Source organism: Micrasema longulum, unplaced genomic scaffold (genome assembly GCF_059751315.1).
Source record: "Micrasema longulum isolate JH-2025_06_02 unplaced genomic scaffold, ASM5975131v1 h1tg000341l, whole genome shotgun sequence".
In the NCBI taxonomy this organism is placed as follows: domain Eukaryota; kingdom Metazoa; phylum Arthropoda; class Insecta; order Trichoptera; family Brachycentridae; genus Micrasema; species Micrasema longulum.
Window position 1 is genome coordinate 1220753 of NW_028277544.1, and position 17016 is coordinate 1237768.

Here is a 17016-nt window from a genome sequence, read left to right on the forward strand (position 1 = left end):
AATCTTTAATTATTAGAATAATGATATTGAATTGTGATGATTTCTCAAAACGCCTTTCTATCTACTATAGACGAATAAGTGATTTCTAAAATCACAATGAAGGCATTGTTAGTAAGTATTAAATTTGAAGGAAATGCTTTAAAGTTGAGTACAACTAATGCTATTGTTGAATTAACATGTGTGAAAAGCTTTGTTTGTCAATTCGTTTCAATGCATTATTATTTACTTTTTAGAATAACGTGAAAAGTAAATATTAATTATCAACGTTTAAACTCCTTTCGAGCCTAAGGGGGGTATAGAGTCCTTCAGGTGTCATATCATCATTTTGATTTCCTTTTAATTATAATCCTACCCTATAATGTTAAGAATGTATCAACCTAACAACACTTTCTGAAAGACGAACTATTAATGATCTCATTGAACTATATAAAATTGTAAACTCTCTTTTTGACTAAAAATACCAAAAATACTTGAATTGATTAATTTTAGAGTACCCGCTGTCAACACTAGGAGTACTTTATTGTTTCATTGCTCCAGTACTTCTTCCAACCAACAAAACAATTCATTGATACCGAGACTGCATAGGTAAGGTAACACTTATGGAACGGCAGCAGACATTCTGTCCAATTCTTTACTATCTTATAAGTCCACAATATCAAGTTTATTTGTATCTGCTCGTCAAACTATTATTAACAATTCAATTCCATACATCAAAAAAATACTTACTTGTTTATTTTTATTACCTTATACTTGTTTTTATTTTTTACTTTTATATCAAATTGCATTGTTGTATTGGCAAATACGCATTTCATATATAAATATTTTTATTTCTTATTTTTTCGTGATAATATATGCTTGCTTGTTTATCAATTAAACTTAAACTTGTCTTTTTTGCTTACCGTAACACTTGATTTATTTTTTGCTTTACAGAATTTATTTCATAAGCTAATATCTTTGCAATTTTTGTTTATATGCTTACTTTTTTTTCTTGCATACCTTTGTTATTATTGTTTTTTTTTTAACTTTGTAAAACTTTATTATATCCGAAAGCTAATAAAATAACTAATTTCACATATTTTTTCTGTATATTTTGTGTTTATTATTTAGTATGTTAGCATGTATTTCATTATTATTTTTTGTAAATGCCTTTTGGGCGTTAATGAACAAAATAAATGTATAAAAATGTTTTTCTGCGGAATTCACTCAATTATATTCACATGTAATTATTTTCCCCCGTGCAAACAGCAACCATAGCAATCCATTTGCTCTACAGCTTGGTAATTTAAATACGTTGGTTGGCTAGTTCGCACGTGTGATTCTTGCTGATTGGTCGCTTATTTCTAGAAACAATATAAAGATAACGCAGTAAATAATAAGAAATGGCCAAAAACGTAAATTCGTAATTTTTTGGTATTGTTGCAATGTTTATTAAATGCTTTAGGTATAGTACTCGTATATACAGTTAAGAGTTACAAAATAATGCGTTGTTTTTTTAGTGTATTTTGCAAAGAGACTCAATTATGGATTTTTTTACGAAAAATGAGCACAACTGCTGGAATTAATACTTGTGGATGAAGCATTTTACTTGAATAACTAAGCACTGCGTCCTTTAACCGATAGTAGGTCAGATAACAGTAGGCGTTGATTTTCAGAAGAGTAAAAAAAATTTTTTTTTTTTTAAACGTCAATTCCAAATTAATGTAGGTTGTACAAGTGTTTTGTAAAATTAGTAGGACTGTTCGTGATAAATATGAAAAACAGATTAAAATGTTAAACTAAACAATATTTTGAGTTTGTCCAAATTTTGTAGACAAGGACTGGATTCACATGTTCAAATATAGGCAGAATGGTGAATGTTACACAGTGTGTAAAGTGTCCACTTAAACCAGCCATTGACAAGTCATCAACCTTGTAGATGCCTGGATTTCTACATTACCTTCTCTTAAATGTTCTTCATCTCTGTTGTAATATGTTAATATAAATAGCTCTCCAGGGAGTTGAATCCAGTCCTTGTCTACAAAAATTTGGATGATAAATTACCTGGTCCATGAAGAAGTATAGAAATTGAAAAAATAATATTTTCAGGCGTTGCCTAGTATGTAGGTGAAATAATTCAATTAGATGAATCTCACCCGCATAAATAAAGGTTTTAGCTCTTTAACTTCATAAACATCAACAGATGAAAGAATTGAAGGAATTTAGATGTTCAAATATCGGCAGAATGGTGAATGTTACACAGGGTGTAAAGTGGCCACTTAAACAAGCCTTTTTTTGATTTTTTTTATTGGGGATATCAACAGTAATACATGTAACAAAAATATAACAAATAAAATATACAGAGAATAAAACCAATGACAGATATCCACAGAAATACATTAAATACACGAACAATACATACCAGTGTGTTTGTGTGAGTGTAAGTGAGTGAGAGAGTGGGTGAGTGGGTGTTATATTGGAATGAGGGTGTCAAGTGTCAAAAATATAAATATATATAAAATATTAAGAATTAGAGATAAAATTTAATAAAATAAAATAAAATAAGATATGATTGACAGGTCATAAGCCCTGTAGATGCCTGGACTTCATATTACCTTCTCTTAAATGTTCTTCATCTCTGTTGTAATATGTTAAGTTAAACTAAACGACAATTAATTATAATGGATTTTTTTGGTTATCGTATTGGTATGGATTTGGAAAAAAAACCAGTTGAATTATGCTCATTTGCCAATTTACCGGGAGATTTGATAAATATAAGTTTTGAATACTAATTATGTTTCTTTAATGTCGTAAATGTTAGAAATTACATTTATAATCCGAGCGTTCTTATACGCTTCTAGTCATACAATTATCATTAATTCACCGTGTATTCAGAGACCACGTGCGAAAATACACAGGTAAGAGAAATTTCTTCATGCATAACTTAGTAGGCAGAATGAAGCCATTTTACGACGTTCAAGGTTTTTATGTTTTTAGAGTGAAATATAATGTTCTACATAATTATTATGCTTAAAAATGTTCACATTCATAAACTTTAAAATTGTCCGCTCGCCCGGTGAAATTTCAGTCAGTTGGATTGAAAAAAGCTTAGCGAATGTAGGTTGCTTAGCGGGTAACTTTTTAAAGAAAAGCTAATATTTGATCAAATAATTTGTTTTTTTAGCGGAAACGTACAGAAAATGTTAATCATCTTTATACGTCCATCTGGCACTCGTGGTTTTGTTAACAACAAGAGCTTCATAATAAGGTTATTAAATAATATTTCCTTTTATTAATATTTTTAATAAAATTAAATTTCGTAGCATCTTTTATAATAACATCAATAAAATATTGAGTTTGCGTATTTTTTGGTAATTATGTTTTTTTATGCACCACAAAAAAAGCACCCAGGCCTGAGAAATATCATATTTAATTTTTGTGTTCTCACCGGGAATCAAACCCGGAGCCTGAACAATTTGAATCACACACTCGTATCATATGAGTTTATGCAAAAAACTGCGCGTCTTAAAACATACTTTTTTGTCTTATACTTAGTTTCAATAATAAAGTCTTATTTTATCTTATTTTATTTTATTTTATTATATTTTATCTCTAATTCTTAATATTTTATTAATATTTATATTTTCGACACTTGACACTTGTGTAATATTTACACACATGTCCACTCTCATTCCAATATAACACCCACTCACCCACCCTCTCACTCACACAAACACACTAGTATGTATTGTACGTGTATTTAATGTATTTCTGTGGATATCTGTCATTGATTTTATTCTTTGTATATTTTATTTGTTATATTTTTGTTGCATGTATTACTGTTGATATTCCCAATAAATAAAAAAATAATTGTGTCGTCCCAACTAAACAAAAAAAATCAAAACTTCTTTAGTTATGTTTTATTTTTAAAGGAGTTTTCCATCTTTGTTTTAAGTAGCTGTAAAGCTTTTAAAACTTCTGATCCGGAGTCAGATTTTTATTGACGTGTTTATTATTTAAAAAGATTGATGCACCAATTACAAGTCTACTGAATAATGCTATTATTAATCAAAGTAGACAAGAGTGGACCGGTTTCGTATCTTAGGTCGTGTCTATTGTCTATTATTGTGGGCTGATCTATTCATCCACCTGTCAAAAAAGATTGCATTTGGCAGATTCAGATTCTGATATATCATGTATTAGCATTTCGCTGGAGGCATCTAACTTATAAGGAAAGTTAACGGATTTTACTGATGGAAGACATCGTATTAAAAAATATAATGTATTGATTTCAACCGTTTTTTTTTAAATGGGTGCCTATTATTACTAGACAGAGTTTAATAAGTTTTATGTACATTTTTATCTGAGAGTATTTATATATGCATATATTTTTTAAAATTATTATTTTATTCGTTTATTTTTGCAAACTACAATACATAAAAACTTTTGCAAAAAAACAACAATACTACTAATAAATAAATATACACAAAAAAGACAGGTTCAAACTACATACATAAAACACACTTGGAAAAAAATGTTCACGAAAAGGCAAACAGAATTAGAGTACGCTGCAATATGTGACTAAAAAACAAGACTTATTTGCAGCACAATAATTGTTCAAAAAAGCTGTCTATCTGTGTTTTCCATGCTAATCCAAGACCTCAAACCTACTTTAAACTTTACCAGTAATAATAATAATAATCACGTTTTATCGACAAAAAATAAAATTTCATTATCTCCTGTATGTTTTAGGTAATAGATTTTGCTGAATTTTGTCTAGTATGCCTAGTGATTAAATGTTTTGCGATTCTTGGGTCCTTAGGTAGAAGGTTGAAGGAGCTCGGACCAACATGGACTCAATGCCTCTGTGCGTATTAAGTTCTGTATCCTGGCACTGACATACTCGTTTATATTTAAGCAAGCTGTCCTGCCGGAACATTGACTTGCCTGCTTTAAGCTGGTTCGGCAAACGTTTTTTCGATTTTCAAATTTTTGACAGTGAGTATGAGATTTTAATATTTTCGTTTCGTCATTGTGTAATTTGCTGTTGCCTAAACCAAATTAAAAAAAAGTGAAATATCACTAGCCACCCACCGAGTCCAATGATGAATCTCCATCCAGGGACCCACTTAAACACACTAAAAAAAATTCATCGAATTCGGCCCACGCGTTTAGGAGTTCAGTGACATATACACGTACAGAAGAATTATATACATATCTAAAGACTAGTAGACACGACAGACGTTGTCCTATCCAAACGTTAGCTTGCCTGCTATTAGCTGGTTTAGCAAACGCAAAATCTCTAAAAATTTTAATTTTCAATAAACTATATACTAAGTGATCTTTGACATTGAGATTACAGCGCCACCTACCGGGTCTTATTGTAAATTTAAACAATCCAGGACTTGCTCAAACACACACAAAAAAATCTTTAAAAACTGTCCGGAATAGAGGACAAAGACTTTTAATTGAGAAGTAGGTACCTAGGTACTTGTTAATTGAATTATAAAACAAAAAAATATTAATATTTAAATATTGAATTTAAGTAGGTACTGAGGTACTTGTTTATGATTGAATTCCAAAATATAAAAAAAACATTTTCAAATATAGAATTCTTTTTGGAAATGTCAAACTTGGCTCTTCTCTCCAACAGGGATGCACTTTATTCATGAATGCGATTTTCCACAATGCTTTGAGTTTGTCTAAATTTTTGTAGACAAGGACTGGATTCAACCCCCCAGGGAGCTGTCAATATTATTAAACGTTAAATTTAACTTCACAAATGTCAACAGATAAAAGAATCGAAGAAATATAGATGTTCAAATATAGGCAGAATGGTGATTGTTACACAGTGTGTAAAGTGGCCACTCAAACTAGCCAATGACAGGTCATAAGCCCTGTAGATGCCTGGACTTCTACATTACCTTCTCTAAATTGTTCTTTATCTCTGTTGAAATATGTTGGAAAAAAATAGACACAACTCACGTCAACACCTAATATTATATTTATTTATTTATTCATATATTTCGCTAACAAACTATAATTAATAATAAAAATAATGTGACCTAACTGGGGTTTCCCGTGCCGAGGACACTTAACAATTTAGTTTTTTGAATTTACATTTGAGAATAAACAAAGAAGACTAACTTAAAAAACAAACATAATTAACAAATATTCAGACAGTTTTAAAAACAAGGTTTTTATGTACATCTATATTATTTATATTACAAAACACACAATGAAAATAACAAAAACCTAACATAAGCCATACAGTTATATACAGTATTGTTTTGTACGTGGATTGCGCTCATCTATTCTGCTTTCGTTTATTCATCTCGTCTTCATGTAACACAAAGTAATCGAGAAGTGCGATATTCTGCGGATTAGAGATTGTCGGTTGTGGTGGCGATAACATCACAAATAATGGTGTTGAAAATTATACAATAAAATGTATTTCTTCACATAAATATGGGCAAATCCAGATTTCAAGTTTCTGGTAGAATGAATATTAAATTGATCAAAATTTGGGCCGGTATCTAGAATCAGTATCTGTGGGTAGAATCAATTTGAAACAGTGTAATATGCGGTTTATATCTTCTGTCCATATCTGGACATTTTCGATTTCTCCCATTAAAACGCCTTTTGATGGTCAATCTTACGTCACGATGTAACGAATAGATCCGTTTTTCTCAAATAATGGTTTTATTAAATTCTTTTTATTTAATATTCATATTTATACTACTACTACTATCGAGAGAATGGACCGCCACACACGTCTATCCTGGCATACAATCCTAGCCTATTCCACATTCATACATCTTGTCATACATGCCCTTCGGTTCTGTCTGCTTTTGACATGACCAAACTTAAGATTTTGGTTTATCTGATCATGCCGCGTCTTCCTTGGTCGTCCTCGTTATTTTAGAATTCAATTATTTTTCCCATCTCCTCCTTTATTCATAATAAATTAGTGTGAAATCTGTAATTGGTCTTACTGTTTTTTATTGTTTGTTTGTACCTTGTATTTATATAAAGACTATGATTTCTTTAATAAATAAATAAATTGTTTTTTTTTAACCGAAAATAAATACATATTTGACTCTTTATGGATTCTAGCGATGCAATAATGTGAGAATAGATATAAAAAAACCCTAAACATAAATATATTTATTTAAATATAAAATTTAATACAAGTGTATTTTTTAATTTTAATGTTAAAATAAATTGAAAGTGTAAAGAGCCTATTCGAATTGTTTTTCATTGTAAGTTCATAGTTTATTGAGATTGGTATTTTAAAATGTGTATTTATTATGCACAAAACATAATAATATAAGGCATTATGCATTTCTTATTTAAAAACCAAACGCATTAAAAAATGTTTAATTTTAAATTAATAGTTGAGTGGTTTTATTTTCTTTTAATCGTATAACTATTTGATCGATTTCGACAAAAACGCAACAATACTTTATTATAAAACCATTTTTAACCGATCTTTTTTTAGTTCATCAATAAAAGTTATATTGTTCATTTTTTCTAGAATTTTATTTTTGGCTCACATAAAACAACTCGATTTGCCCATTTTGTCTAAAAAGCTTAAACGGTTTATTTACCATTTATTTTGGTGCTCAAGGTCAGTTACATATAAAAAGTAAAATGTCATTACGTTTTTTGTCAAAATGGAGAAAAAAGTTTGTATTTGCACAGTTTACCCAATTTAACCATTTTGTAAAAAAAATGTTTTTTGCCGTAACCACCCATGAAGTTTCACAATTCAAGACACGAGTAGATAAAGGTGTTATATGACAAAAACAAAAAGCAGAGATATTTGGTGTTAAAGTTTTTAACTCTAGTAGAGTTATTGATAATATAACACTTTCATTCGCTCCCAATTCGGTTTTCTACTACCTTTTGATGGTGTAGATGGTTTTATATGAGAGGGCTGTATATAAAATCTTTATCCACTTATGACCTCAATTAATAATAAAAAATGAACAACAAATAAATCAAAAATGTTTTTTTTATTTTGAGATGGTAGATGACTTTAATTTAAAAATAAAATAAATTTATTATATGACATTTATTTGAAACAAGTTTTCTAATTCCTGTCTAAAAAGGCTCTCTAAATACGACAAAAGCCTTATTAATTTGTCTAGAAGATGAGGTTGTCAAACGAAAACCGGTAGAGTCAGCTTAATTAATCAGCCATGCAAATGTAAAGTAAACAATTTAAATATTAAAAATAATAGTGTCTTACCGCGTTAACAATACATATGCCAATAATACTAAAATTTCTATGGAAAACCATAAAAATTTTATGAATTTTATTTTATTTTGTAGGAAGGCCAACAAAGATGAATTATTTTACGAATCTTTAAAACATAATAAATGTCTTTTTATGAGCTTTCTCATTATGACTAAAATAAAATTGATGAATAAATGTATCTCAAATAAATAAAAAAATAGTATCTTTTAATCAATGCAACTTAGGGCAAACTATTGAAGTGTGGCTCGTTTAAATAGTGATTTATTTTGTTTGTATGAACAACACCTATAGGTAATCAATACAAAGATTGAGCAAACGGAATTTCGTAATCGATAGAATGAAAGGCCCATATATAAGAAAATCTTATTAAAAAAATCAGTCCATCGCTTTGATATAATACATTGTGTTTGACGAAATACAAGGTGTGGCGTCTTCATTGTGTTGAAAGCAAAAAATGTTCGCTATTAATATACTACAATATTTTCTCAACAGGTGTTTTATGAGAGGTGTAAATGATCATTGATTTCTATTGGTTCCATATGATATTACTTAATGATTTAACAATATTTAATAATAGTACACGCCTGCCAGTAAGTTGAACTCAATAAAAAAATTCTAATACAGACATTCCTTTCATTATAAAAATAATGAGATGTCTGCTTCATATATCTCTTCTTCGGTACATTTAAGATTTCTTTATTCATATCTAAATTGTAATATTTCATAGTTATGACGTTATTTACGTGAATGTTTTTAAAAAAAATCTAGACATTTTGGCGATGAAAAAACCCTTAGCATTCAATTCGGAAATTTTACATGCATTATGAAAAATTCATACAGTAGACACTAAAATAAATTCCATACAAATTTACAAAGAAGAAAAAATAAAATAATTTGAGATGTATAAGTCACTCAAATACCAAAATAATATTAAAATCTCCAAATCCCACACAAATCAACGTCAAAATAGCTTTGTCTGTAAAGGTGTCAAAAATTAAAATGATCTCCCCAATGAACTAAAAATCATGAAAACTAATACATCAATGAATAAATTCAAAGGAAATTTAAAGAAATGTTTTGATCCCGTGTAAAAACATCATTCTATTTTAATACGTATTACTGAATTATTATATTCTGTTTTCCTTTTTATATCTTTTTTTTTTCTCGTGTACTTATTTATTCAAAACTATATAAATTCAAAAAATAAATAACTATAACGGTGTAAGTCATTGTCCAAGCACAAGAGCTAGTTTCTTTTTTAAAAGTAGATTTGTATTAGAAATTTTTAAAAACATTTATCTTTTAGATCAACAAATTACAACATGGACGGAGAATACCTTAAATAAGGGAATATGGAAGTCTAGGTATTTACAGGGCTTATGCCCTGTAATTGGCTGGTTTAAGTGGCCACTTTACACACTGTGTAACATTTACCATTTTGCCTATGTTTGAACATCCATATTTCTTCAATTCTTCCATTTGTTGCAAAATTGTGAAATTAAAGAGCTGAAACCTTTATTGTTGTGAAGAGATTCATCTGACTGAATTATTTCACATACTAGGCAACGCCTGAAAACAATTTTCCTATTTTTAAACTTCTTCTTGGACCAGTTGGTTTCATTACATTATTTGAGTTTGTCTACAAACATTCGGACAAACTCCTCAAATATTGTAATATATCATTTATGTAAAATATATAACGCTGCGATAAATGTAAAAATTACAACACTTAAAACTATATTTTAAGGCAATGGCTTACTATGGTAAAGATTTAAGAAGGTAAGCTTCTAATTAGAACGTGATCTATAGAATTTTTTAAAGCCTGTGATGTCCCAGTGATATGTTTTATATATGCTTAAATGATTCTGCTATACAGATTTGGAAATGAACATCGTTATCCTAACGTCACGAATTCATCAAGCCGTAATCGGCAGAACACCCTAAGCGACATTTTTGGCGAATCGTGTTTTTTTTAAGGAAAAGTGAAAAATTAAAAACATCGTAGCTCTATAAAATTCACCTGCCACATTTAAGGATATTTGTTTTTATTATTTTTATTTATTAAAAGAAAATAGCAGCCATTATGACAGAACAAATTACAATATTTACAAATAAACCAAAATTATAAGGTCAATCATAGTTTTCTATGTATGACCTCTGCATTATTTCACTCTTAAAAAAATACATACATACAGGGTGTTCTTTAAACCCTGTCACAGCCGAAACCACGATGATCAGTATGATCAAGAAGACCTATTGGCACATTAAAATATTTTTTTAGAACGAATAAAAATATTAAAAATAAAACATATAAAAGAAAATGGTTTCTTACTTCCGCAGAGGTGAAACGAGGAGGGAGAAGGGGGGAGTCTGACACTGCACCGCGCTCCGTGCGTGTCTGTGAAAAACTTTAATCTTGATTTGCCAACAAACAAGAATTCAGACTTGGCCAGTTTTTGTTGTATGTTCACGATATACACTGTACAACAAAAGTTAATGTAAATTTATTAACCAACACAAGAATGTCACCCGCTTTGAACATTTTTTCCCTTACAGTATTTCAAAATTCCACCATCGATATTTACAGATGTTTATAGAATTAATCCTAGTCATCGAATAATTCCAAATTGAAATTCCTTGACCCACGGTAGATCAATTTAATAATCGCCAAACAATACAGAGATAACCGAACGCTTGGTTCAGTTTAATACAATGGAACTTCCCACACGTGTACTTTAGGTTGATGTCAGTAATCAAACACATTCAGTAGGCTATTTGTTTACGAGCCCGTTCGTGAGCTGTTGGGTTAAGGGTGATAGGCAGGCCGAGGGAGGCGACGCCGGCGCCCGAGCAACAGGTCGCCGTGGTACATCAGCGTCGCGGCGCTCTGGCATTGGCGTCGGCGTGATTTTATTGCGTGATTATGATTTATGGCCCGTAAAACAAAAAACGTTTTATCAGCTATGTAAATATGCTTCGGAGCCGATTGAAAAAAAACCCACTCAGTGATTGATGTAGCACTGGACAAGTGTTCTTAGCGTAATGTTTGTTTATAATAAAAATATGCTGACACATTGTTTGTCAATTCTTGATGTCAATTAATAATTGTGTTGGAGAAAATAATTTTATCTTTTGATAATAATAATAATTCCGCGTTTTTTAATCTAACAGCTTAACTTTTTTCAATGTAAATGACCCGTATGTCTAAGACACAAGATTATATTAGGTTTATTTATTTATGACAAAATACATAGTTTTTAACTTAACATATTACATAATACTACATATTTTATTTGTACAAAATATTCCCAATCAGCAAAAGTGCTGGTATGAGGGGATATAATATATTATGACACAAAAGTTTAATAAAAAAGTCGATAAAATAACATCACATCTCACTCGTCACACGGACTGTTTTGTTTAGGTGTTTTTTAAGTACGTATATGTTTTGTAAATTTTTTAGGTCACTAGAAAGTGAATTGTAGAACTTTATTGCTGTACAAACTAAACTGTATCTTTTTCTATTAAACCTAGGTTGATTGCAAATTAAGTTATTTTTTCAAATTAGTAGTTAAAAACAGAGTTTTTTTATTTATTTTATTATAATGAATTACCACAAAGTTAGTGCTTCAAATATAAACTTTACATTTATTTCAGCTTAAATTCAGATAGCGATTTTATTAACATGTTTGACTATTTGGAAACCAATTTTTAAAAATCAATTTCCAAGTTCAATAAAAGTAGTTAATATTTGGGTATAGGAGTTAACCCTTTTATAAGCAGAAAGAAAAAATATTTATTTACCCATTTGATGTTTGAAAAGTCTTTAAATCCTATATAAAAATATGTTTTTTGTTTTCATCAAAGTTTACAGTGAATTTTGATAGTGAAATTAAGTAATAACATGATAGAATAGTTTAAACTGGATAAATTTTACTTGCATTGAAGTTTAAAACTTAAAATGAGATCATATTATCTATCATTTAGGTGGGTTACATTTCCAATAAAAGGGTTGAAAGTATATAGTTATTCTTTGAACTGCATTATATTGTATTTTTAATTTGAATACAGTTTTAAAACTATGACTAGAAACCAAAAAAGATGTAAAAATATAATAACTTAACTACTGTTTACTTACTGAGCTCAGTAAAATTAAATATGCCAACTAGAAACCTTGGGCAAAACTAACTTTTTCATACCGATAACCATAGAACTAAGTATGGTTTTCATTCCCCTATGCTCAGAATTGTTAGGTCTACCTACAAACATACCAGTCTTGATTTCTTTGATAATAAGTTGTCTACTTTCATAGAATCACTCCATCAAATTAAATTATAAACATCCCTCTCCCGCTTCCCCACTCCCACCAAGTCGACAACGAATATACTATTGTGTCTTTCTACTTTCTTTTATAATAATTTTCCATGCATACATATGTCTTTAAAAATGCCCATTGGGCATTAACATAAATAAATGAATAACAAATAAATAAAAAAACTTCTATATTACCTTCTCGTACATGTTCTTCATCTCTGTTGTAATACGTTAAATAAATAAGTGTCATAATATAAGTTGGAAAATTACATCTGATTTGTGGTTGCAAGTTACAACAGGAAGAACACATTGATTTTTTATTGATTGAACCTTACGTTCCATAATTATAGTTTTGTATTTACAGCAAATGCTGTTAATTTAAATAAATTAAATTTAAAACCCATAAATTTAGGCAAAAAAGTTAATAACCTCAACGCTATATTACGAAGTGGACAATTTAATAATAAGTACGATAGAAATTACTTAATAATAAATGAATTCAACAAATAGCGGTAGACACATGTATGTAAAGTTTTCGTGGTACATTGAAGAGCTGATATAAAAACAGCATACGTCATTATTGTTTATTTATTCAAGGGAGCAAAAAAACGCTACTCCGCTTTTTTTCGTAACTTACGTTAAAATATATACAGGCGAATAAAAATATATTACGTAACAACTGAAAAACGTTGTTTTTGTTGTCAGCCCTCCAATTGAAGGTATGCATATGTTGTTTCAATACTCGAACTAACATTTTGTTTGCTGTAGGAAATAATAGGACTGATACATTTTTTTTTTGCTTTCCAAAAAGGCTCAGGCCTTACAATGAATTAAAAGTCACCCAAAAAATACAAATACTCATTTTCTGATTTATGAAACTTACATATCTGTATCTGGGCGATATCTTATCTTTCTGCGAACATAATTATATTCATTATGGTGTAATAGTTTCATAGTTTTCTGAACATGTATTATTGCAGTTTTATGATGACTTAATTAACTATTTATAAACCAACACAGGAGATGTTATTATTCAATCTGTCGATTGATTTAAAATTAATAAAAAATACTTCGCTCTACGAAAGCTATTAAATTGATTAAATTTTATGTAAAATTAAAATTTATATTAATATAATGAGGTTTTTATAATGGTAAAGGTGGTATTTAAGTGATCCATAGTAAAAGTTTAAAATATGACTTTTATTATTTGGTAATTAGAAACTTCGCTGGTCTGTTTTACTAGGTATTTTAAAACAGGTTGTGTATGAGTGAGAGAGGGTGGGTGGGAGGGTGTTTATATGTGTGTGTGCGAGTGAGAATATCATTTTAAAAAAAATTGTGAGTATAATTACAGTTAAGTTTAAGATTTAATTTTTTTTTTGGAAATTATTTTTAAACGATGTTGCAGAGTCTAGTTAAATGTCGATATCAAATAAATTGTACTATGACATGTTTGTAATTGTATTATGTAATTTAATCATTGTTGACTGTATGTTTCTGTAGACTAAAAAAAAAATGTGATAAGAAAATATTGAAGTGTAGGCATTTACGGGGTTCTATAACCTATCATTGGCTTGTTTTCAGTAAATTATAAAATGTTCTAATTAAAAATTAAAATAGTGATTATAAAATAGGCTATATAATTGAATCTGCGCAACGTAATCACTTACCCTAGAACAAAAATCATCGAAAATTATTACAAGTCTGTAAACCCCGCGTAAGTCATGTAACGCCGCTGCACCGTTTAGTCAGAGCGCGGGCGGGGGTCGAGGGGTGCCAGGGCGGGGGATGATTGTAACACAATCCATCAGGGCGGGCGGCCGTGACAGCTCCGCTCTGTGCCTCCTCCAATTGGGAGTAATTGAGTGGCTCTTCCGTGGGCGGGCCCGCCCAGGGCTGTCACTCATCTGCCTGTTAAGGGTTAAACGATGAAACAAAGTGTTACGCCCGTTAATATTGTATTCATATCAAGTACTCGAACATAATATCTATATTTTGGAAATAAATACAAATGTAACGATTTTTTATATGAATATCTTATAATTTAAAAAATATATATATTTTAATTTGATTAGTTTATTTTTCAACAAATTTATTAGCAATGGACTAAGCACTTTTTAATTTCTGAAAACAGAAATGTTATGATTTATGAATATTTTTATTATTGTTCAAAACTTTTTATTTAATGAAATATTTGAGTTCTTTTGGCAGGGTAATTAAATTTTGTAGGCAACTTTTAAAGAGTTGTAAACAGCTCACTATTAAGAAATGGAAATCGATTTGTAGTAGAGTGGGATTCAAACGCAGAACCTCTGATTCATAAGTCCGCAATACTAGCCACGAGACCGCAACCTTATATTTACCCTCTGTAGATAGATAAATGGAAAACGGAAATAGACAACGTTTCTGAGAAGAAAACATTTATTTATTTATTATAAGGCAAAAGTGCCCTTAACAATAGCTAATGGAGGTCCATAAAAACATTTTTTTTTTCAAATTTTTTTTTATTTTTTTTTTTTATTATATTGAAAACATATTATACATAATTATATACAATATTCCCAAGGAGTTTTTTAAAAAAAAAACTCATTTAGGGACATACAGATAACAATTTTTTTAAAGACGTTTTTAAATTTTAAACTATTATATTATTTATCAAAAGCATACAAAAATTAACATATAAATTATCAAGTCCTACTAAACTGCATAAAATGCAGTTCATCAGCAGGAGCTTTTAGTTAAGTTTTAATATATATACATAATCTTATCTCTTAAATTCTATAAACACGCAAAAACTCTTATTACTATGGAAAAAAAGAAAAATATGTACATCGAAAATAAAAAATTGTCCAAATTAAAAAGGAAAAACACAAAAAACCTTAATATAAAAAAAACACGTTCTAAAAGCCAGATTCTCAGCAGACGTCTTTCTCTTGAGCCAGATATTTTTTTTTGATAGATGAGCATATTATACATTTTTGGTATAGTGTCTTGAAGTGTTCTTTTCCCAATAATAAAAAAAGACGAATAAGTTACTTATACACATAGTTAGAGATGAAAAGTATTAAACAGGTAATCCCAGGGTGAAAAAAAAAACTACCTCTCTCGGTAGGCTGTTGAACAGACCAATCATTCTCCTCACAGGAACTCGTATGACGTATTCATCATCAGATATAAGTGTTATAAATCACTTTCACAGTGCGTAATATTCACAATTCTGCTTATGTTTAAACTCCCTAAAAGACCCACAAAAATAAGAACATATTATTCGTTTGAAAAATAGATGCATCAATTTTGAATATCATCGGTAAAATAAACTCCATGGATTTTCTTCATCGTGATACGGTTTTTTTCACCTAAAAGTATAAAGGGCACTGTATTGGTAAAACAATGGCACCGTATGTTGATAATTTTTTTTTAGTGGAGGTAAGATGAACAGTTTTACGCCTTTGATGAATTATGAAAAATTGCAGTTCAAAAACGAAGAATTTTAATGCATGTTAAATGAAACAAACCATACTTGAGATGGCGCATTCGCATTGTATGCCCTATGAGGTTTAATACCCGGTAATGTTAACATGAAATACTTAATTTAAAAAAAAAAAACTTAAATAAATGGTTTTTGACTGACACCTAAAGAATAAAGAATTTGGAGTAAAAATGATGAGATGTCAGCCAACGTGGTTAATGGCAAAGACGATTGCCTCAAACAGGGAAGGTTCTGGATTCGACTACCAATAACATCGCAAAAAAAACCTTTTTTTTCCTCAAACCTGTGTAGACCCAGAGTGTTCCTGTTAGTTTCGCTCATATAAAAAAATACTTTTTTGTTATATTTAAAATTTTCAATTTTGTCCACAATTTTAATTTAATTTACCTATACTGCTTTTATTGTCCCTTTCACTAAGAGTTTAGGCGTATTAGGAAATATTTTTTACAAATTTAATTTAAGAGTTCTCTTCACTAGTGAAACATGTTCTAAGGAGGACTGTACAGTAGCGTACAGCGTTCAAAAAAAATTTTAAAAACATTTTACATGTCATTCAAACTTTTTTTTTATTTCTGATTTTAATTTTTTTCAGCAAGATTTTTTTTTCGAAATACGAGTACCTATCTGTTTTTTTTGTGGAAGCATATTAAACAATTTGGCAGATAATTTATCCTTGGATCTTTGTTCTAATGTTTTAAAGGGATGAATATCGAATAATTAATCAATTTCTTCGTTTTTTGAAAAGCTTTTTTTAAAAACGTTAGTGCATGCTTTATTCATTCAGCTTTTTTGCTAAGATAATTTAAAAAAGTATAACCCAAAAAGTATTCACCAACATTAAACAATATATTGTATCTCAACAATATTATAAAACGTTTTAATCGCCATGTTTCGGAAAAACGCAGGTATTCGCAATACAATACTCTTATTAGATCTATTAAATATATCCTAGATTTACCTTTTGCCTAAGTTT